The 23,595-nt window shown below is 42.5% G+C and overlaps 1 long non-coding RNA gene across 1 annotated transcript; it reads left to right on the forward strand.

The window, feature by feature from the left end:
• Positions 1 to 22,375: 22,375 nt before the first annotated feature.
• On the forward strand, positions 22,376 to 23,268 carry LOC123385995. The gene is made up of 2 exons (XR_006599361.1): positions 22,376 to 22,746; positions 23,044 to 23,268. It is a non-coding gene; the product is annotated as an uncharacterized LOC123385995 (long non-coding RNA).
• Positions 23,269 to 23,595: the final 327 nt, after the last annotated feature.

Below are 23,595 nucleotides of genomic sequence, written 5' to 3' on the forward strand. Positions count from 1 at the left end.
CTTGGTGGGTGAAGCTTTTTTCTTTAGATCATTATAAAAACAATTTACGTGCTTGCTAGAACAAACTCACAACACGATCTCATTTGATCTTAACACTAATGCTGTGACGTACGTGGGGCTGGTAGTATTATCCCCATTTTACACGTGGTAGGACTGAGACTCTGGGCTTCCACAAAAATCTAGAAGTGGAGCAAGCAGTGCATGATGACTGAGGTCTTTGGCTTTGAGTTACTGTGTCTTATTCAGCAAATACTGGGTTTCTAACACATGCCAGGCACAGAGCTGGGCTCTGTGGGTACTTCGGGGGCTCAGACTGACCCCACCCATTCCTCAGCAGAGTATGTAATCCAGGTCGCAAGACATCTCTCCGTGAGCACAGAATAGGTCGGTCAGCGACACTCCGCTTGTAAAGTTTAGAGCTACAGATGCAGGCACGCTCCCCTGCCTGTTTCTGAAAAGATGTGCAATTTTCAACCATCTGAGTCCTCCCAAGCCAGAAAGGCAATTCAGTGGAAGGCTGGCAGGATGCAGTTCACTGGTGAGGTTTCCATGCCTTTTACAACTCTTCACTGTAAAGAAGACAACAGTTCCAGGCTTTGATATCATTGGCCTCAATTTCCTGGTCTATAAAAGGGAGACAGCAGTGAGAAAGCACTGAGGAGAAACAATTCTTGGTTTTAATTTTAATGAATGCACATTAAGTCTAAATGCCAGTGACTTATCTAATAGAAACAGCTTGACTGCCTTCGTCAACACAGGAGTCTGTTACTATCACTTATAAAAACCAAGAAAGGTATTGGCATGTTTTTTCATAGCAAGAGGCATTTTTTTCTAGAGAGCATCAGCAGGCAGTTTTGCCACATCTCATAGCATGATTTCAGCAGCACCCTCGCCACCTGATTCCAAAAGATAGTTCCCTCGCGTTCTAGAGCGTACAGAGCTGGGAGGGCTTACCCTATGGATCTTGTGTTTTGTGGGCATGTAGTTACTTTTCATTTCAGTTTTAACTCTCTTAGAAAAACCAAAGGATACGTCTTTTTCTGAGATTGGACAGAAGGAAGGAAAAATGGCTACAAGATGTTTTGAGGCCCCAAGGAAGGAAGCGTAACAGGAGGAGGTAAGGTCACTGTGCCTGTTTGTCCCAGTTGCCCTCAGATGGGTTCTTAGCCCTCCCCTGTTGTCTGAATGACAGACTGTGTTTCCAAGGCTCCCAGGTCAGCTGACCTCTACCTGCATTTAATATGAGGTCACTGAGAGGAGAGTAAAGGTGAGAGATGGCAGAAAACAAGGTAATTTGTTTTCTGTCTCCGTAGCTGCATCTTCCCCTTAAGGGCCCATGTCCCGCTAGGTGAGCATGGCTCCAGCCATCTTGCCTCTTCCCCTGGTCCCAGCGGCTCCAGGAGGCCATGGCCTCTGCCATATTGTTAATCTCTGGGTTATTTCACTCACCCTAGTAGGCTCTTTCATCACCCGTGTAACCAGTTTTCTATATTAAATTCCTTCTGTTTGAAATCTTTAGAATGTTTTCTGTTTTCCTGATTGGACCTTGACTGATAAAATCATCAGGGGAATCAAGAATTAAGCACTGTGAGAAAAATGTAGAACAATCAAGGTGGGGAACAGATAGCATGATGCTTCTTGATTTTTAATGTAAATATGATGCATTTGGGGGAATATTGTTAAAAATGCACACTGTGATGCAGTAGGTCCAGGGTAGACCTCAGATTTTGGCAGTTCTTGTGATGCTGATGCTGCTGGTCCATGAACAGCATCTGAGTAGCACAGTAATAGAGGATTAGGAAAAGCTGAATGGAAGTGGGGGAACTGCCCTGACACCAACTTAATTTAGTCTGAATCTATAAGGACCCTGTCAGCATTGTGTGGTAACCTTATCCAGCCACTCTAAGCACCTTGGGAAGAAAAGCAGAGAGGACAGACACGGGAGTGAGCCTCATGGAGGAACATCAAGAAGTCAAAGATCCTAAAACACCAGAGAAAGCAAACGGAGTTGTCCCATTTGAGATCTGAGCCTTTGTAATGGGTTGAGCCAAGACCAGCGATCCGAGAGGTCAAAAGAATGTAGGAAATGATGTGGACCAAAAATAAAATCAAGGAGTTGGCAGTTAGGGGGACGATGAGTTTGGATTCTTGACAAAGGAAAAATTTTCAGGTGATGGTAAATGATGTCTCAGTTGGGACAACTACAAAAAGTCAGAATAGCGTGGAGCTAAAGATCAATGGACTCGGGAGAGGTAGAAAAACCATGAGGTCAGGGAACAAAAGGCAGAAGCATCAATGTGGGAGGTAAAGTCTTCACGTTAGAGGGGGTCAGGGTACCAAAGTTCTGTACAAAGTCAAAGCTCCACCACAAGCTTGTAGAGTACAGGGTAAAACTGAGAGCCAGGATATTCTGACACTAACTGGAATGCTGTGTGCCTACACATTTTTATTTCTTCTTACGAAGTTCTAGATTCTCAAAGGGATCTGTGACCCTCAAAAGGTTAGAAATCGCTGTTGAGAGTAGCAGTGTGAGCCATGTTGGCAGTCACTAAGGAATATAAATGTTCGTTATGAGGGGTCCTTGAGAAAGAAAGGACAGAAAAACTTCTCCCGTGTAGATTTCCAAAAGAGATCTTCGTGGTCAACCACTATCAATGACGTCACCAGTGGGTGAAAAACCAAGAGTTAATTCCTGATGGTTAGATCAGGCCAGCAGCACCTGAACCCACTGGTCAATCAGATCAAAAAGAGATGGATATTATATGCCTCCTGCTGTGATTAATAAGAAACAATGTCAAGGAAATATTCTTGTCAAAACAATCTAACCTAAAACTCTAGATTTAACTCCCTGTCAACAGTAAGCACAGGGAGGAGAGAAACATGTTAAACACACTGCTGAGAAGCAATCACCAAAATCTAGAATGGGGGAGACTACAGGACAAGTGACCTAGCATTTTTCAATGAATAAATAGCAGGAATTGAAAACAAGGAGGTGGAAACTGTTCAGATTTTGTTTAAAGCTTATTTATTTATATTGAGAGAGAGAATGAAAGCAGGGGAGGGGCAGAGAGAGAGAGAGGGGGGGGGGAGGGAGACAGAATCCCAACCAGGCTCTGTGCTGTCAGTGCAGAGCCCAGCTCGGGGCTCAAACTCATGAACAGTGAGACCATGATCTGAGCTGAAATCAAGAGTTGGACATTTAACCAACTGAGCCACCCAGGTGCCCCACTGTTAATAGACTTTAAAAGGCTTAAGAGACATAACAAACCAAATACAATGTGTGAGTCTTAATAGTACCCTGACTCAAACAAATCAAATTAAAAAATTGATGTGGGGCACCTGGGTGGCTCAGTTGAGTGTCCGACTCGGCTCAGGTCATGATCTCATGGTTCATGAGTTTGAGCCCTCATTGGGCTCTGTGCTGACAGCTCGGATCCTGGAGCCTGCTTCGGATTCTGTGTCTCCCTCTCTCTCTGCTCCTAACCAACTCGTATTCTGTCTCTGTCTCTCTCAAAAATAAATAAACAAAACAAAACAAAAAAAACATTGATGAGACAATTGACTAATGACTGGCTGGATATTTGGTTTATTTAAGGGTTACATGGTATTATGGCTATATTTTCTAAAAGCCCTTATTTCTTAGGGATAAATTCTGAATTATTTATAGATAAAATGGTAAGATGTCTTGGAGTTCCTTTAAAATAATCCAGTGGTAGTGATGGTAGGAGGGTTATTGGGGGTATAGATCAATCAAGATTGTCTCTAAATTGATATTTGTTGAAGCTGGGTCATGGGTACATGGGGATTCGTTGTACTTCTATCTCTACATTTGTGATTACTTGAAATTTTCTACAATACAGCCACAATTAATGGTTTACGAGTAGGTTATGTATGGTAAGCACTGACCTAGAAATAACAACATCGGACAAGGTATACCGCTTTACTGGATAAGGCTATGGAAAAGGTGAGGAAGCAAAAAGGAAGATTAATGAAGAGAATTTCCCTGGAGTGTTGTGAAGGGACCTAGCAGAGGGTTCCACGGAAGAGACAATCTGGTGGTAGCGGTGGTGATGGGTCAGAGTCCGTGGGAGGAGAAGGGATTGTCATAGAAAGAGAAAGGTGACTGGAAGCAGTAAAGAAGGGGGACCTTCATAAGACTGACGGATGCAAAAAGGCCATTTCTTTCTGGGGGAGTCTGGGCTGCATCCACAGAAACACACCAATTTTCCTGGGAGCTGGAAGGGTTATTAACTCACCTCTGGGGTCTGTTTTTCTGCAACGCTCCAGCCAAGGATCTTTGACAATGGGAAGGTTGTTTATATTTCTCCCTGCCACCTATCCACACACACACACACACACACACACACACACACACACAGAACTAAAGAAGATGAAAGAAGAAAAAAGAATTCTGAGCACGGTGGCCACAATGTAAGGCAAATGTGCCAGCATCATCAGCCATTAGACCTGATTGAACTCCCGCTGTGCGCACAGCCAGCTGGAGGCCCTGGGGAGCAGTTACACAGCATGAGGAAGACACACAGCCTTAGCACTGGAGGCGTTTACATTGGGAACATTCTAGAAGAGAATTTCCTCCATTCTTGCTGCTAGGAGAGAGAAAGTAGACCAAATTTCCTATTTACCCAGCTAGATACAAAAGGCACCAGAACCACTCTTTCCTCCTCCCCCTGCCTTTGAAACTTTCAGAGATACCAAGCTTCACTGAGAAATGTCACAGATAACAGTCATAGCCTGAGGCATGGGGTCTGGGACCAGAAGTCTCCAGTTCTGTATCTGCCACAGCATCACATAGTGATCACTAAGGTGCCACTGCCTTGGCCCAGGGGGACAAGGGAGCCAAGAAAACAGAAATATTTTTTTTTAAATAGCAAATGTCAGGTAGATTATCTGCTAGAGGAAGTTAGTCCTCCAGGGAGGACTGTGGAGCAGACGCCAGAATCCTCAGGGGGTGGTGGGTGAGGGAAGGGTGTAGTTAACCATTACACTTACTACTTGGCTAGTGGGCATGCACAGAAAAGAAAGAGAAAAAATAGTAAGTGGTGTGGGTTGAAAATCGTTGAGAGCACTGTTCCTGGGGGGTTTTTTCATTCAAAGACTTATAGAAAATACTGATGTAGGTATAAGTGTGCGGGGAGAGAAGCACCACCAAGAGATGGGAAGGTGGCAGCAATAAAGCTAAACCAATGAAGCCAAGGCTGTGTGAAAAGGTCCACATTTCGGGGGTGGGGGGCATTGCGAGTCAGATGGAATGGTAAACAAAGACGATGGAGTTCAAGGTTGCTGAGCTGGGGCAGGGTTGGGCAGGATGTTGTAGGAGCTCCTGTTCAAAGCCTAGCAAATTTCACATCTGTGAAAGCCTCCATTTCTAGACCCAGTGATCTCATTATTACCACAAAATTGAAGATGAAACACAATAGTCACTGCTTTTTTTTCTGATACCCAAGAACTGCACCAGTTTAGTGAAATCTCACCTGGAGCCCTTTTCTAGTGATGGTGCTGGGAGTCGGCAGACACATAGTTTGAGGAGTATCCACGAGAGCATCCAAATGGCAAGGAGCACCTGGTGGGCTGCTGGGTTCCTCGTCTCTGTGCAATCAACATAAATACGTGGTCTTTTATGGTTTCAATAATCATTCAGGTACATGCCTGGCAGGTGGTCCAGAATCTCCTTCCATAGGGCTCTTCCAAACAATTGTCTAAGAACCGTAGGAAACATCATCAGTCTGGAGTGGGGGGAGCAAGGATTGCTTGAGCACCGTCAGAAACTACGGGCATTTCTTTTAAAGAAAAAATTTTTAATGTTTATTTTTTTTTTATTAAATTTTTTTTTCAACGTTTTATTTATTTTTGGGACAGAGAGAGACAGAGCATGAACGGGGGAGGGGCAGAGAGAGAGGGAGACACAGAATGGGAAACAGGCTCCAGTCTCTGAGCTGTCAGCACAGAACCTGAGGTGGGGCTCGAAATCACACACCGGGAGATCATGACCTGAGCTGAAGTCGGATGCTCAGCCGAATGAGCCACCCAGGTGCCCCAGGTATTTCTTGCTTTTGGCATTACTGGTGAAACTTGACCTTGCTTAATGTTTAGATATTTATCTAGACTCACATCCCAGGATGGCTGCCGTGGGGCTCCAGAACCAGGCTGTGAAGTTAAAACTTGCTGAATTCACCGTCACAGCTCCTTTCTAGAGTACGATCCCGTTCTACATGGAGCAGCATGTAGAACTGCTCCAATATGTGCCACCTTACCAGCCTCTTCCCTCACTCTCTCTTCAAGGACCACTCAAAACCAGACTAGGTCTAGCTATGCCCTTTCCCAGAACACTGGCCTCTGCCATACTAGAGAAGCTGGCATTTGAAACAGCCCTTTCATTGGGCAACCAGTTGACTCTTGAGAGAGAGCATTGCTGCACATACAAGTGGAAGATAGCTGAGATTCTTTCTGAGGTTCTGTGATTCATTCACAAATACCTCACGTGTCATGACTGTGCCAGGTGGGGAGACAAAAATGATTTATGAGCCCAAGGAACCCACAATGCAGAGAGCCTGAGAGGGTTGCGGGAGTCATGGCAGAATCTGTGCAGATACTCTGAAGACCCACAAAAGGACAGCTAACCCAGAATGAGTGGATCAGGAAAGGAAGCCAGAAGGTCTCGAAGAGGTTTTCTTTGCCTGAAGCATTTTGCCTTCAAAACCAAGAGGGAGAATGGAAGCTGAGTCTCGAAGAGGTTTTCAAAACCAAAAGGGAGAATGGAAGGCAGAATGCTTCAGGCAAAGAAAAATAAATAAATCAAAAGCACGAAGGAATGTGCAAAACTATAGACAATAGCACGCATCAGGGTTCAGTTTGGAAGTAGCATAAAGGGTAATACGCCAAGGAAAGCTAAGAGATAAGCCTGGTGACAGAGGCAGAGCCCATGAGAGCCTTATGGACCACACTAAAGGGTGTGGAGAGTCCCAACAGCATTTTATAAGAGGTAGGGACATTATCAAGCTCATAGTTTACAAAGATCCCTGGGGACAGTGTGCAGACAAGGCCAGAGGATGTTCAAGTCTATAATCTAGACAAGAGAGAATAGAAGGGGGGAGAGCAAGGGAACTAGAAATAATGAAAGTTCAGGGCACAGAGAAATTCCAGGCCTTATGAGCCTGAGAAGCAATTTGTTGTTGTTGTTGTTATTGTTGTCGCTTTTAATTTTTTAATGTTTTTATTTATTTTTGAAGGAGAGAGAGAGAGCATGAGCGGGGGAGGAGCAGAGAGAGAGGGAGACACAGAATCCAAAGCAGGCTCCAGGCTCTGAGCTGTCAGCACAGAGCCTGACGTGGGGCTCAAACTCACGGACCGGGAGATCATGACTTGAGACAAAGTCGGAGGCTCAGCTGAATGAGCCACCCAGGCACCCTGCCTTAGGAGCTATTTGTAAAGCTAGGCAGACTCAGTGTTGGCTATGTGTGCCATCTTTATCTCATTATGTCAGAATATTTAGGCTTAAGTCTGGGAGAATATGAACTCCAATGTAATGGGTAGATATTCTTCCCAGCAATTTTCACCTAGATATACATTGAGGTCAGAGGTCATTCTTTCCCCCAGAACAGGTAGCGCTGTCTCTCTTCTCACTCTCCTCTGTGATATGAGACCTCACACATACTTCCAGTCTCCAGAGCAGGGCATAACAATAAGAGTTACTATATTCACAGAGCAAGTTTTATACATGTGGTTCATTGAATCCTCCTTCCTCACATTTTTTCCAGGAAGCAATTGAAGCTAAAAGGTTACATGACTTAACCAAGACTCCACAGTTAGTAAGTGGCAGAGTTGGAACTTGAGGTTAGATCTCTTGGACACTCTTCCCCTCTATACACTCTGCTACTTGATACTCATTTGCTTATTATGTGTCTGCCTCACTCTACTGGATTATAAACTCTTTGAGACCGTGGATTGTGCCTCATTTTTCTTTCTATCCTGGTACTTTGCTTAGGGCCTGACAAAGCCATTACCTTCTGAATGAATAAACTTTGTGGGAGGTTTTAAAGAAGTCATAAAAACATAAGGGAAGGGAAGCAAAAATAATATACAAACAGGAAGGGGGACAAAACCTAAGAGACTCTTAAATATAGAGAATAAATAGAGGGTTGCTGGAGGGGTTTTGGGGGGGGGATGGGCGAAATGGGCAAGGGGCATTAAGGAATCTACTCCTGAAATCATTGTTGCACTATACGCTAACTTGGATGTAAATTAAAACATAAATAAATTATTAAAAAATTAAAAAATAAAGAAGTCATAAAAGGTTGATCACCCAGACTATGTATAAAGAAGGAAGGGGAGTATTATTGCCTCTTACTTGGGTACAGTTGACATATTGGCATTAAGTTGTACATATGATTCTCAAGTCCTTTTAACACCAGCCAGTAGAACTTCCCCCCTCTTTCCTGAGTCACTGCCCAAATGGCAGCAGTTAAGAAATGTCAGGGCACAGAATTCTAGCCAAATGCTTCAATTTGCTGCACTCCAGGGATAGCTGTGCATGACCTATTTATTAGAGAACTAGACCAGACCACTGTAGTGGTCCTGCTTACCTTGAGGGCACATCTGTGGGCAGGCTCAGCATTGGGTTACATCACAGGCTTTCATCTGCCAGTGAGCCTCTGACCATGGGAACGTCCCGGAAGCATGTAAGCAGCACACAGGGCATATGCCGCCTTTAACTATATCACGTGCTCTGGCAACAGCTTTGGGAATTAGAACGAAGTGACTTTGGGAAACGTTGGCCAGTCAGTGGGGACCTTGCCTACAGCCCAGGAAGACAGACCCAAGGAAGAGTCAGTGAGGGGATTCAGTTCCATCCCTCCCCCCCACAAAATTCCCAGGACATTCACGAGATCCACCGAAAGCCAGACCTATTTGAAGAGGCATATCTCTTGAAAAAGGAACATTCCCTGAAGCCCGGGGTTTTCTAGCAGCCTAAACACAGCAAAACTTGAGGTGCTGGCGTTTTGCATGCTTAACTTCCTGTTTCTAAAGGAAAAGAGAGACTTTACCAAGACTTTGTGGCTGTCAGGCTGTTCCCTCCAGTCTGGTGACTTCACTGTGGATGAATCAGAAACATATGGATCAAATTTCCTCCTAAAATACACTTCGGTTTGGCAATTAAAAGAAAATGTGTACGATATAGCAGATTTGGTGGCCACCAGCCCTGCAAGAAGGGGGTGGCCAAAATTATCATAACTATTTATTGAAAGAAAACTTGATTGCTAATGGGCACAAGAGAAACCATGGCAAAAACTGGCAAGAGATTTGTGGATGGCGCATCTTGGCTTCTGAAGCTTGTAAGCAAAGACAGCGTGTTTACAAAGATTCTAGTGGAAATGTGCTCTTGAATTTGGGTTTAGAAACATTGACTTAGACGTTATAAAGAAAGATTCTTTTAGGAAAAGAGGTGCTACAGATTGGAATGAGATAGACCTAAAAACTCCTTCTAACAGACTGACTATTCTACTGTTTAATGAAATTAATACGGCAGTACAGCTTGTCAATAAGCAGAAACCCACAGAAACCAAAAATGTATACACAGGAAACATAAAAATGCTTGTAATAGTTCTTAGCAGAGGCAATTGAACACACGAAGAGCGAGAAACATCTTAATAAACCAGTTTGGCAATTCATAGTGATTTATCCACAAGCAGGGCATCATATGAATTTTTCATTTGTTAGTGTCACTTTCCTGGGTAGGATTCATCACAATGACATTCATTTATTCATTCGTTTATTCTTTCACTAGTAACTTACCTAAGACCTATTCCAGATGCCAAATACTGAGCCATGCTCTGGGATTTGGGTGTCTTATACAAAGATGTCCACGACACTGACTCTTCCCTTGTGTAGTTTGTAGCAAAACACACACATAAATCTTTAGCTATCTGTGTGCAAATTGTTATGTACTTGATCCTGTACCATCACAGTTTAGCAGAGTAGTTAGGCACAAAAACTTTGTAAATAGATTTGCATTTGACCTTGAGTTCTGCTGCTTACAAGTTGGGTGACCTTGAGTAAGTTATTTCATCTCACTGGGGTTTAGTTCTTTCATTCGACATCTGAAAAAAGGTAATACCTGCCTCATCAAACTGATGTGAGGAGAAATTCCCTGCAATACAGCACCGATACTAAACTTTGATTTAGATACCAAATTTGGGATTAGTCAGATTTCAGTGCAAGAAACAAATTCTTTGCTCTGAATACTCCAGATAAAAGTGATTTAATACAAGGAATTGGGCACTTACAAAATTATTTGATGACGGGGAGGAGCAAGAGGCAGGGACCCACATCTGGGCTTAACTGGTCTCCAACGTAGCTGGGACGCATCAGAGATCAGGGTGCGTTGGCTGATCACACTGCTGGGACTGATGTATGGTACCCCCAAAGCCATTGTCCCGACAGGAATGCTGAATTTGCCTGCAGCTACTGTCTCTCATAGCAGAAACATTAGCAGAAAAATAGTTTTCCTCTTTTCATCTTCAAAATTGTGTGGGAGTGTATTTATTTGGTGTTTTAGTGCTTCCAGAATCCTAGTTGCCAGGGAATCAGCCAATGTAATTTTTAGCTTTCTAGCCCCTGTAACACAAAAAGGAACATAGAAATTGATGGAAGTAAGTATTGCGTGCCAGCTGACCATGTCCAAGATTTAAAGTACTTACCACAGTGTTAACATACGAGAAGGGCTTGAATGTTAACTATGATTATGATAGATACACAAATCTAAGTCAGCATTCATAAACTATTATTCTAAGAAGTGAAGGTAGTCCATATCATATTTTCCTTCTCCACTGTGTCTAAAGCATATAATCAGGGAAATTAGATTTTCCATATCTGAAGCACAGGTAAATTGAATGCTCTGTCAAAGGTCTAGCCTAGTTGTTCTGATCTCAGTTCACCAGTGCAGCATTTTGTTTTTTATTTTTTAATGTTCATTTATTTTTGAGAGAGAGAGACCCTGCGCACGAGTGGGAGAGGGGCAGCGAGAGGGAAACAGAGGATCTGAAGCGGGCTCTGCACTGACAGCAGAGAGCCCAACGCGGGACTCGAACTCGCGTACCGTGAGACCATGACCTGAGCAGAAGTCGGACACTTAACTGACTGAGCCGCCCAGGCGTCCCTCTAATGCACCATTTGATAACAGCTCCAAAGGAGAAAGTGTGGTAAGATGGTAGATGATGAAATTTCATAGATTACTCTCTTTTCAAAAAAAGAAACAAACCCTCTTATCTGATGTGATAAAGTAGGTTCTGAAGAAAATGAGTAATTATAGCAGGGATGTAAATAAAACTCAAGCTTTGTCCAGAGTGTTGACATGGGACCATTTTCCATCTCGCATACAGTGGCATGAACAAAAAGATGAAGGTGGAGTCAGTTGTTAGTTTAGCTTTTTTTCTTTTTCCAGTTTTTCACTATACTTTGGTTTTCTATTTTTGTTGGTTTTTGAATTGGACTTTTAGCTGATTTGTCCTGTACAGCTTTTGGAAGCTTTCAGATTGAATGATGCTATTTTCCAGGGTTTGATGGGGACTAATGCATCATATTTAGATGGTTCCAGTTATTCAGTAAGGTCATGTTACTTTGCAACTAGTCAATCGTATCCTAGAGAACTCGGAATGAGGTTGGCATAAGAAAGATGGGGTTATTTTTATTGTAACAGCAGATGAACTTAGAAAGTGAAAGGGGCCAGTGGAAGAGCCAGAAAGACAATGGACAGATGCCCCAACAGCCTATTCCTCCTCACCCCCTCCCAACAACACACAAGAAATTTTTCCAAGTCACTTTTTACATATGCCTTGAATATTGATTCATCAAAGATGTCTTCAATGGATTCACAACTCAAACCACATTGCAGTGGTTTTTTTTTTTCTAATAAAGAAAAGGATTGAAAATGTAAATATAGTATTTCTTCTATTTTTACAAATGAATGCGCTCGATACAAAACACTGTCAGCAGCTAATACTATGTTAATACGCTCAGATCAACTGGTTACACAAGTGAAACGGTAACATTCCCAAATGAAATGTGATCAAATGCTTTCACATGCAGTTTGCCTTCTTCCTCCACTTCTTAGCAGAAAGAGCTTTTTTGGATACATTTTGTCAACACTGACAGAGTAAACAGCTTTTTCAAGAGACTGGAGTGTTTTCCTTCTGATTCATTGTGGATGCCTACAAGAGTACTTCCTTTTAAGTTAAAGCATTTTACAAATTCTTTCTACTGAATCAATTTACATACTTTTATCACCACTGTTTTTTAATAAGTAACTTTTCTTTCTTACTCAAAATTCATTTCACTGCGTCCCAACCTTTCTGTGATGCTTAGAGAAAAGAAGCAGAGTTCATTTAAAACACTCTTGTTTATGATGGATGAAACCACAAACTTTTTGTGATGTTAACCCGCTCACAAAAAGAGAATCTGAACTTCAGAGTATTTTGTGTTTGGAGAGAAGGCACACCAAGGAGAATGGGCTCATTTCAATTCAATATATTATAGGAAGGAAAAGATCAAGGAAGAGCTGGTCTTAAAACTGTCAAAATATGAGAATTTGATGGGAAGAAAGAAGGAAAACAGAGCAGTTGGAAATGCAAAGATAAAAGAGTTGGATCCAGACATGTCTATGTAATTTCCCAGAAATGGAAACTGTACTGGCAATTTGGAAAGAGATATCAAGAAACAATATGCATTAAATGTTGAGTGTTTCTTGTAGCAGTGAACTTGGAAGGCTCTTAGAACACATGGCATGATGGTCTCGTGATTCATCTACATATGGCCTTGTGCTTGGTGACTGACAAAGGGAGAAACCAAGTTTCATAAGGAATTAAACACAGAAGAGGAAGCTAAACACTATTTCAGAAAACGACTCTGAGAACCTTCTAGGTCAACAGCAGAGTATTAACTAACTCAGCCTATTAAATACACATGGGAGAGAGTAAACAACTCTATTAATAATAATGTGTCATTTCTTCTGTTTTCTTGATGGTGCAACAATTGACTTGTCTAAGGTTGATTAGGTAGTTATTGGTGGTTGAGTTTAGGTGCAAAAAGAGTTCTTTCCACAACACCAGTGATTCCCAATCCTGGCTACTTGTCAGAATCATCTCAAGGGCTTTGCAAAAATACAGATTCTTGGGCCCAAGCCCAGGAAATTCTGGTTCAGTAGTCTAGAGCAAGCCCTGAGAATCAAATATTTTTTAAGAGGTTCAGATACATGGTCCTCTGGCGGGAACAATGGCCACAGCTGCAAGCAGGTAGCATGAGAACAGGTGAAGATAAGGGGCCAGGAGAGAAGGGGGTGGAACAGAGGAACAGAAGAAACTGCTGCAAAACTACACCAGCCACAAGTCTCTGAAAATCCTCCCAGATCTGAAAAAATGCTTTGGCGTCACCTGCATTTATTTCTGAGACCCCAGGCCTTCCTAACCAGCCCACCCCCTCTTAGATGGCCATGAGATACTCCTGTGGTTTGAAGCTGTGCTTTCAGAAGTCACAACAACCATGGTAAAATGCTGCTGCCACACCGTGTATCCCCCAAGATGAATTATGATGAGATATTTAGGTCTCCATCAATAAATAATAATGATAATAATAATAATAACAACAACAACAACAAAGAGGCATTTGGAGCTATGAGTGCCCTGAATGTGGACTTGGCTAGTTATGTGACACTTTTTCAAAAAAAAAAAAAAAAAAAAAAAAGTACGCAATCAAATCAGTGGCACAAATGTGTATCAATCCTGGCCACATACATAAATGTTCTTTCTTTCATTCAATATCACCTCTATCTTTTGTGCTCTATTTCACCACGCTGAGCGAAAATATCTGTCCACGAGTCTTTAAGATCTCTCAGAAGCACAAGGGGAATAGTGCATTATCAAATTTTCACCAAAAGTTACCATGGCGTTTTTTAGCAGAGTAGATATTATCTTATTTGGCAGGCCGTGAAGCTTCCTCACCTCTCTGGGGTCTTCGGAATGTGGTCTCATGATTGGTTTTACAAGAGAAGTTACTAGGGATATGGTGGAAGTTCCAAGAGCGAGTCTATATCCTTACTGCTGGCTGTTCCTTCCTGGGTGGGGCACACACAGAGCACAGGGATGGATTCTCTGATTCCACAACAAAACTAAAGACAGCAGTTCTGCTGGAAGACTCAGATCCGGGGGCCCGTCCTCGTCATTTTCCGAGTGAGTTCTAGTCCAAGTGTGGACATAAGAAGCAGGGACAAGGAAAGTGGGAGATAGAGCAAGGCTGATAACATGAAGGAGAATAACAATTCTGCATTTTTATCTATTCACCCAACAAATGTCTGTGAACATCTGCTATATTCCAAGTCCAGTGCTAGAGGCCAGGGGGACAATACCCCAGACAGACATGGCTCTGGCCCCACAGAACTCGCAGGCATGTGGGGTATACAGACGAACACGAAGCCAACTAAAAAACCGAATCATTTCAAAGTTTTGTAAGAGCTAGGGAGAAAGGGTTTTAGGCAAGGGAAGGGCATAATCTCATAAGTGATTTAATAAGTTTAGACCAGGGGTTCCTGAGGGGCTCAGTCAGCTCAGAGGTCCGACTCTTGGTGTTGGTTCAGGTTGTGATCTCTCAGTTCCCGAGTCTGAGCCCCACATCAAACTATGAACCTGCTTGGGATTCTCTATCTCTCCCTCTCTCTGCCCCACCCCTGCTCATGCGCTCGCTCTCTCTCTCTCTCTCTCAAAATAAATATAGAAAAAAGTTTAGTCCAGCAGCTGTGTGCCAGCATCAGTGGGACTGAAGAGAGCAGCAAAGAGGCCACTGCAGCCATCCAGATGATAAATGACAGTGACCCAGCCTGGGAGGGCAGCAGTGAAGGGAGGAGACAGACGGAAGTAACTGAACTGCCACCACCAGCAGCCACGTCGTGGATGGACTCTAGCACTTGGTCCTTCGGATGCAGCTCCCATAGGTGATGGGATAAACAGAAGCCTGAAGGGGAAATAGGAGATTTGGAGCGCTTTCATTATGATTCAACTCAGCCTCCTTTACTTTAAAATCCCCGCTTCCAGTTTCACAAACACCTACCAAGTGAGCATCTTGTCTGTGCAGGACGCTGCGCTAGACCTACTGTGAGCTCAAGGATGAGGAAAAAAATGGTACCAGAGCTCACACAGCCCACCTTCAGTGAAGAATAAATGTCAACTATACATGTAACTAAAATAAAGCAAAAATAAGACAAGAATCAGAGAAAATCCTGAAGGGTCTTGAAGTAAGAGGAGGGATTCAACAGGAAGAGAGGGGACAGGATATCCCAAGTGGAGAGCGCAGGCAGAGCAAAGGCGTGGGGGGTGGGAATCTAGGGTCTGTTTGGCTCAAGTGTTGGATTGGCAGAGAGTGAGGCTGAGGGGATACTGATCGCTCAGCCTCCAGTTCCTTCGACATCTTTTGCTGTATTTGTGCAACTTTGTACCTGTATCAAATATTTATATCAAAAGCAAACTCTCACTCGGGAATTCTTCTTCATAAAAAAAAAAAATAAAATTCTCCCTGGTGGCAAAATTCTTTCCCCTAGGCTGATAGCACAGAGCTCACATAGTAATAAGTGCTATCAAAATAGATGCTTAGGACGACAGAGCTAAAGCTTAGGTACCTTTTGAGAGAAGCTTCTGATTTCTGACATGATTTGTCTTTCTTATTTGAAAGGATTTGCTTCCTTCCCTTCCCTTCCCTCCTTCCTTCCCTCCCCTGCCTTCCTTCTCTCCTCCCTCTCTTCCCTTCAAGGAATACTGGAGACATATCAAGGAGCTCAGGCTAACATCCTGAAATTTTGGCTAGACGGGCTTTTTGAGGTTGCTGGTGCTGAGATGTGGCCACAGAGATTTGTCTAGGGAAAGTACATCCTAATCCGTCCACAGACGTTCATGGATTGCTTTGGTGAGCCAAGTAGCTGCTGTAAGAATGGTTATGATTTATTTTCAGGAAGATTTTTTTCTTTGGCTCTTTGACACTGTGACTAAGAACCATCATGCTTTACAGTTTTTCAGAGCCTGTCCTGTGCTCAGCCCTGCACTTCCTTACAACATGGTGGGCTTGTGGGCAGAAAGATGTATGTATGCCCCTGAGAGATCCTCATATCCCCTCACCACTCAGACTGGTGGGGTGACCACTCATCGGGAAAGCCGCACTGCGTGTGAGTGACTCCTGGGAGATCATCTGGAAGCCAGTATCTGGGGACACACTGCTTTTTTGACCAGTCCAAAGTTTGTCCTTTTTATTGTTCCTCCTTGCCACATAGGCTAGTAACATACAGTATAGAAACAAACATTACAGACAAGGCTACCCAGTCTCTGGAAAGGGCATTCAACATAGGGGGAAATGCATCTCAGGGCTCACCCTGGAGATTTCCGTTCATATTCTGGATGTGAGTATAAGGGAATTTCTCTTACCATTGGATTCTTCCTTCTCTGTTCCTCTTTCAAAGGCGCATTTCTCTAGAGAGTGTGTCCCAAATGCCATACGTCTGTGAAGTTCTTTACAAACATTAATAGACAAATGGTTAGTTTATATTAAGCACTCCTGTATTGCTCTGACGTGAGCAGTGAGGAGCCCACGGTTTACATTTTTTGTCTTTCTTTTAAAAAGGAATGAGGAGGGGTGGGAGGGAGGGGAGGGTGGGTGATGGGTATTGAGGAGGGCACCTTTTGGGATGAGCACTGGGTGTCGTATGGAAACAAATTTGACAATAAATTTCATATATTGAAAAAGAAAAAAATAAACTGAAAAAAAAAAAGGAATGAGGAATTATACAGCAGATGATCCAAACTTTTTATGCCAGAAAATGAAGGAGTAAGGAAGAAACCAAGATTTTAAAAAGATTTACATTTGGACCCTTTATGAGGTAAGTGCAAATGGGCATATGAGCTCACGTCAATCTTTAGAAGGGAAGACAGGCCCTGAGTTTACTTTTTACCTTGAGTTTCCTGCTTCTCTGCCCCGAGCAGACTCCAAAATACTGAAGTTATTTATGAGCTCCTAATTTTAAAAAATATACTTATAGTGCCACTAATAACAATAAAAATGGAAATAAGTGTTTGTACAAAAACCCAAGAAGACAGGCCATGTCTGAGTTTCCCATGGCCACGTGTTCAGAATTCTTTACAAATAAAGTCATGTAGAGTCCAAACTCATATTTTGTATATGTATGTTTGTACTTTACACGATCAAATGTCTTGACAACATCAGCTATTGAATTATTCAAAACACTTGGCATTTTGTGTGCTTTTTTGTGGAGTAATCATGGTGTTTGAATATCAGTTCTAACACAGTGTGCAATGAAGACTCTACGTCATGTTCAATGTAGAAGGTAAGTGAAGGCGGCGTAGATATCTGCTGGCCATGAATTCCTCTTCTGCCTTGTACTGTTGTGTGCCCTTCAAACGGTTACACAACTTCCCCGGACATCAGTTTCCTCACCTTTAAAAAGAGCAAATAGTAATAGCGATTTCATAGGTCTGGTATGAGGATTAAATCAGAGTATATATGGGGTGTCTGGGTAGCTCAGTGGGTTGAGTGTCAGATTCCGGCTCAGGTCATGATCTCACGGTTCGTGAGTTCAAGCCCCTCATCTTGCTCTGCTGACAGCTCGGAGCCTGGAGCCTGCTTTGGATTCTGTGTCTCCCTCTCTCTCTGCCCCTGCCCCGCTTACATTCTGTCTCTCCCTCTCTCTCTCTCAAAAATAAATAAACATTAAAAAAAAATTAAGGAAAGAAATAAATTAGAGTATGTAAAGCTTAGTGTTTAGTACATTTTAAGTAGTTAATAAAAGCCAACTTTAAGACACACACACACACACACACACATACACACATACACACATACTGTATATAGCTGGAAGGAAATCTATTTATGTACCATACGCATGTATATTGTATATGGTAAGCAGCGGTTATTTAGGGGTTGTGGGATTACAGGAGATTTTAATTTTCTTTGTTTTCCAAGTTTTCTAGGATGAGTTAATAAGGTATTTACAATGTCATAACACCTTTTAAAGGATATAATGCAGGACAAGTGATTTATTAGGACAGTTATGGCAAGAGCAAAACCACACGTAAGCTTCCATGCCTTAAAAAAGGACAAAAAGTGAAAAGGTAAATCTTCAACACAGCTGTTACTAAACAGCAGAGATCTCAAGGGATTAAAAGCTGGAAAGAGTAGAAGCAGCCCCAAAATAAAAGAAGGAGCAGGACTGCCAAAGACAGCCTTTGGGGGTAAGACTCAAAGACCCTCAGTTCAATAAGCACTTCCAACAGATCCTCTCCAAGGCACGGGGCATTTTAAAATTGCCCCAGAATAGGCTTTTCTTGGAACGTGTACCTAAAAAGATTCAGAAAATGAAGAACCACAGGCGTACAAGCACTAAGGAAAAACAGAGAATCAACAACTGATTAAAGTCCCATCCAATTTTTTTTTTTCTAAGAGTGAAGTCGCATCAAAGAGCTCAAAACAAATAGATGAAGGTGGGAACCTCATTCCCAGCAGTTTCCGTTACATTTGGGCACAGGGTATGTGAATTGTTGGTGAGAAATCCATTTCTGTCTGCCTGTATATCTTGTTGCATTCCCAAGTCTCTGCAGTAGCCTTCAGCAAGGGAGTTTCAGCCTCTCTTGCTATGCGTTCAGGCATCTTCTGGTCTCTTTCTGAGGTTCTGCCATTGCAGTCAAAACATTCTGAGAACTCCAGCTTTTGGTTAAAGTGATTCTCATGACGAAGTCAAAAGACAGCCAGAAGGGTTTGCTGTTCTGCCTGTGCCCCTCTCTGGGGTATTTATATCATTTGCCGGTTTTACCAAAAATAGAAGTTGTTCTGCCATTTACTGGAAGGGTATCACTCCTTCCCTTCCCTTCCTTCCTTCCCTTCCCTTCCCTCTCCTTCCCTCCCGTTTCCTCCCCTCCCCTCCCCTGCCTTTCCCCTCCTTCACCCCCTCCTCCCCTCCCCTCTCCCTCCTCCCCTTCCCTCCTCTCTCCCTCTCCTCCCCTTCCCTATCATCTTTTCTCCTACCCTCTCTTTTCTTCCCCCCTCCGTCCTTTCCTTTCTTTCCCACAGTCCTTCTTCCTCTCTCTCCCTCTCCCTCTCCTGCCTTTGTTGCTTCCTTCCTTTCCCCTATGCATGTATATGCATTTAGTAACTTTATCAACCACCTATTGTGTGGCATCCATTGCACCCTGAATATAAAGATACTGTAAGGCATGGCCCGTGCTGATATTATATTTTCATTGTCTTTGTTTTGGCCCCCAATTACATTCTAGTATCCAGGCAGTCACTCCTTTTTATTAAGCGTCTGTTACGTGTCTGGCACTTTCATGGATCTTATTTTACTTAATTCCATCGTCCACCCAGAGTTAGGTATTACCATTCCTATAACACAGATGATTGAATTTAGTTAGGCTCAGAGGGTTTAAATATCTAACCCAGGGGCACTCAGTTCTTAGGAGGAGGAGTCAGAAATTCATTCTGATTTTTCTGCTTCCAAGTTCAGTGAGTTTTCGGCTCGGCCTCCATATTGATGTGAAGGACCAAAACATACTTTTATGTTTTTGTGTTTTTTATACTGCACTGCACATGCAGTGTGGACAACAAATACTTGTATGGAAGTAGGTCTCGATTGTATTAAAATGGTCTGCATGATTTATTTATTCTTTCATGTGCTTATACTTGGCAGCACTGTTCAGAATTTTCACATGTATGCGCATTGTTCAGATACAGGAAACTGGTCAAGGTTTTACCACTTATGTTCAGAGAGCAAGGTGAATAACCTGGGACCCACCCTGAGCTGAGACAGATCAGCAGACATATAAACACCAGTAAGGGCTTGTATGGGTTCTGAAAGCACGCTTCCCTTGATTGGAGCTGGTTACAGAGGACACAAAGGAGGGAAAAATCTTCAGTGTCCAAATAAGGATAAAAATTACTCTTGAAATCATAATAGAGAGGCGGATTCTTTTTAATTTGGGGAAATTTTAAAAATGTCTAAAATGCAAAAAAAGTAATCTGACAAATATCCGTGTACTCATCACCCGGAAATGAAAACTGTACACATTTTGTTATATTAGTTTCAAGATTTTTTGGAATGAAATTTATAAACATTTTAAAGTTGGAATCTCTTGTGCCTTCCATCGCCAATCCAACCTCCTCTCTGACTCCACTCTGGTAGGCACCATCAAAGTCTGGTTTCCGATCCACTCTTCGTTCAGTTCCATGAATACATGTGTTTTCATGAACAATTCATACTATTGTCTTGTGTTTATTATAAAATATACATAGGGTGTCAAATTGCTTATAGCATTTTGAAACTTGCTTTCCTCCCCCTGAGACATCACTATGTTTTTGAGCTCTGTGTTGGAATATAGAAATCCAGCCCATTCTTTTAAGTGGCTGTATAGTATTTTTTATATGAATAAAATAGTTTATTATGCCTTCTCCTACTTCTGTTGATGGATGCGAAGATTGTTACAGATGATACTGCGATAGAAGTGCTCACACAATTCTAGTCCTCATAAATGCATTCAAGTTCTTGTAAGGTGTTTACCTAGAAACAGAGTGGCTGAGTGGTATGCTAGAGGCATGCTTCACTTTACCACATGTTGACAAATTACTCTCTGAGATGGTTGTACCAATTTATACTCTCACTGCCAGTGCATTTAAGTGGCTGCTTCTCCATACCTTATTCTTTTCTTTTTTTATGTTTATTTACTTTTGAGAGAGAGAGAGAGAGAGACAGAGTGTGAGCAGGGGGTGGGGAGGGGCGGCGAGAGAGGGAGATACAGAAACCCAAGCAGGCTCTGGGCTCTGAGCCCCATGCGGGGCTCCAACCCAGGAACCCTGAGATCATGACCTGAGCAGCGCTTAACCGACTGAGCCACCCAAGCGCCCCTCCATACCTTTTTCAACATGGGTTATTGGCAGACTTAAATCTTTGCCAATCTGCTAGCTAAGCAAGGTCACCTTCTTATTGTTTGCATTTCCCCAATTTACTAGTATAATCTAGTGCTTTTTCATGTTTATGGGCCATTAAGTTTCTTCTTTTGTGAAGTGCCCAGTCATGTGCTTTGCCAACTCCTACTGGGTTATTTGTAGAGTTTTTTCTTATTAACTTATAAGAGAAATCCATTCTGGATATGAATCATCTAGCTGTTATGTGACCATTGCAAACATCTTTTCTTTAACCATTGTCAAGTTAATCATCACATTTTTTTTTTTTCTGTAGGAAGGGCATACAAGGTCAGTTCCAAATGGGTGAGGGCTTTTTGTTTTCTTTAATCCAATGCAAGATGCCATACATAGTGTCTGCAATTAGTTGAAAATCGAGATTTGAGCAAAAGCTCTCCTACAAAGGCCTTCGAGGTTCTTCCCCAAATCTGAAGAGTAACCCCCTCTTAACATCTTGGGAGTTAGATGGAGACAAACACACGCTATACATCCAACAAGAGAAAACAAGAGTAATAGATTCTCCTTTCATAAACCAGTACCTGAGCAGGATCTAGACTTCTCAAAACAGCCTCACGGTAATTTGAAAGCAGTTTCTGTAAGTGACATTTATCATTTTGTGAACACTGTTTTTAGCTCAGATTTAAAATTTTAACTTTGACTAATGGAGTCCTTCTAATTTTTCCCCCTCTTACTAAGAACAGGTTTCAATTATGTAATTATGGTTAAAGAGGTCTGAAGAGTTTTTACTCTTATGCCTGCCCCCTGATTGGATAATGGTTTGCAATGACTGGTTGAGAGCTGTGGAAACACAAATATGAGGCCAAAGGCTTGGATATCTGTATAAATATTTACAAATACGCTTGACTATAAACTCTGTGAGGTGAAGGCCCATGTTTACTATATTCATGATGGTTATATATCCTCAGCATTCTGCTCAGTTGCTAATCCTAGTTAGTGGGCATGCGCTGAACATCCCCAGCTCACAACTATTTGTTAAATCCTAAGTCTGTCTTAGACACTTTGTGTTCTGTGAGCTTGGTATAATCAGAGTGACCACTATAGACAGAAGTCCCCACTCTCATGAAGCCTCCATTGTAATGGCAGGGAGAGAGGAGTTAATGTGGAATAGTGGGGTAGGGAGGCAGTGTTTCTGTTGCAGAGACTGTGGTCTGAGAAGCCTCTGGAGAAGGGGGCACAGTGATATCAACAGCAGTTACTAGACAGAGATAGAAACAGTCACAGAGATACATTGAGATGTATAAAAGCAGTGTCAGGGCTCCAGAACAATGACTTCCAATTCAGAAGGTAAGTTCTGCCTATGTATTTTGATTTGGGGCAGTTTATAGGAGTACTGAAAAAAAAAAATGACGGAAACATTGATTTTAAATTAGAAGGAGCTAATGCATTTGTAAAATATGCTCCCTTTTCCTTGGGGGAATAGTTCACACCCAGAGAGAACAACTGGCCTCTACAGACTGGTGGTGGCCTTTGGCCAGACTGTTAATTGCCTGAGCATTTTGTGTATTCCTGACCACCTATGTCTCCTACAGCCCACCCCACCAGGATAAATCCTCAAGCCCCGCCGAATGAGAACATTCCGCAAGCAGCTACAAACTAAGGCTCATGGGATGATTTAACAAAAAATTATTGGCAACATTTAAAGTGCAGCACTGAGTGTGTGGGTAGAAACTGCAATTGTACAAACAAAACTTTGGGACTGTAAAGATTCTCCAGGTATTGATTTAATGCAGACCACCTTCTTGTTTCATGTACTTGGAAAAACTGATTTCCAGTTCCTAAGAGTATCTAGTAGGTGTTCGATGTTTCTTGCCCCCTCCCCACAAGGGACTGCCTAAAGAGATAAAAATCATGCTATTCTAGGGCTTTGTTTTGTTTTCTTAGCCAAGGGCTTAAATCACACATGTTTCATAAGTACCTTTTGCTGGGTTTCACTGTTTTGTTTATTTTGTTTTAGTGTCTACAGGCACCTTCAAATTTTCTTCTGTAACTATTTTCTTTTATTTCCCAAAGTCATCCTCTGACCTGGCTGATGGAGCCGGTCTGCAGAACTTGCAGACGGGTTGATTTTTGCACGGGCTGCAACTTCGACATACAGAATTTACGGCTTCTTTGAGGAACCAATTTTCAAGCTAAAAGAAAAAATGAAAGTGTTCGCTCATCTTTCGAAAAATATTTACGCGCTTAGTGTGTTCGCCACTATCCATTTGGGTTCTCAGTAATAAATACAGAATGTGACATCGGTTTTTCACAAACGTAGGTTTTTGTCTTAAATCTCCGGGAAGTTTATTTCCTCGTCTGACGTTTTATTTTCCTGATTTATTCATCTTGAATGGGCCACAGAAAACCTCCTCTCTCGTAGCTATTGTTCTCTCCCTTTTAAAGATGGCTTGGAAATGGAAACCTTGACTTCTGAGGGTCCTTTTCGGTTTATTCTCCCCTCCGTTACTCCCTTCTGTACACTCTCGGCTGAGGCCGGCAGCATCTGAGCTGAAAGAACCGGCGGCGGGTGAGGAGAGGAGGGTGTCGTATTGGAGACACAGGCTCCTGCCGGCGGGCCGGCGA

The sequence above is a fragment of the Felis catus genome, chromosome B3, assembly GCF_018350175.1.
Source record: "Felis catus isolate Fca126 chromosome B3, F.catus_Fca126_mat1.0, whole genome shotgun sequence".
Taxonomy (NCBI): Eukaryota; Metazoa; Chordata; class Mammalia; order Carnivora; family Felidae; genus Felis; species Felis catus.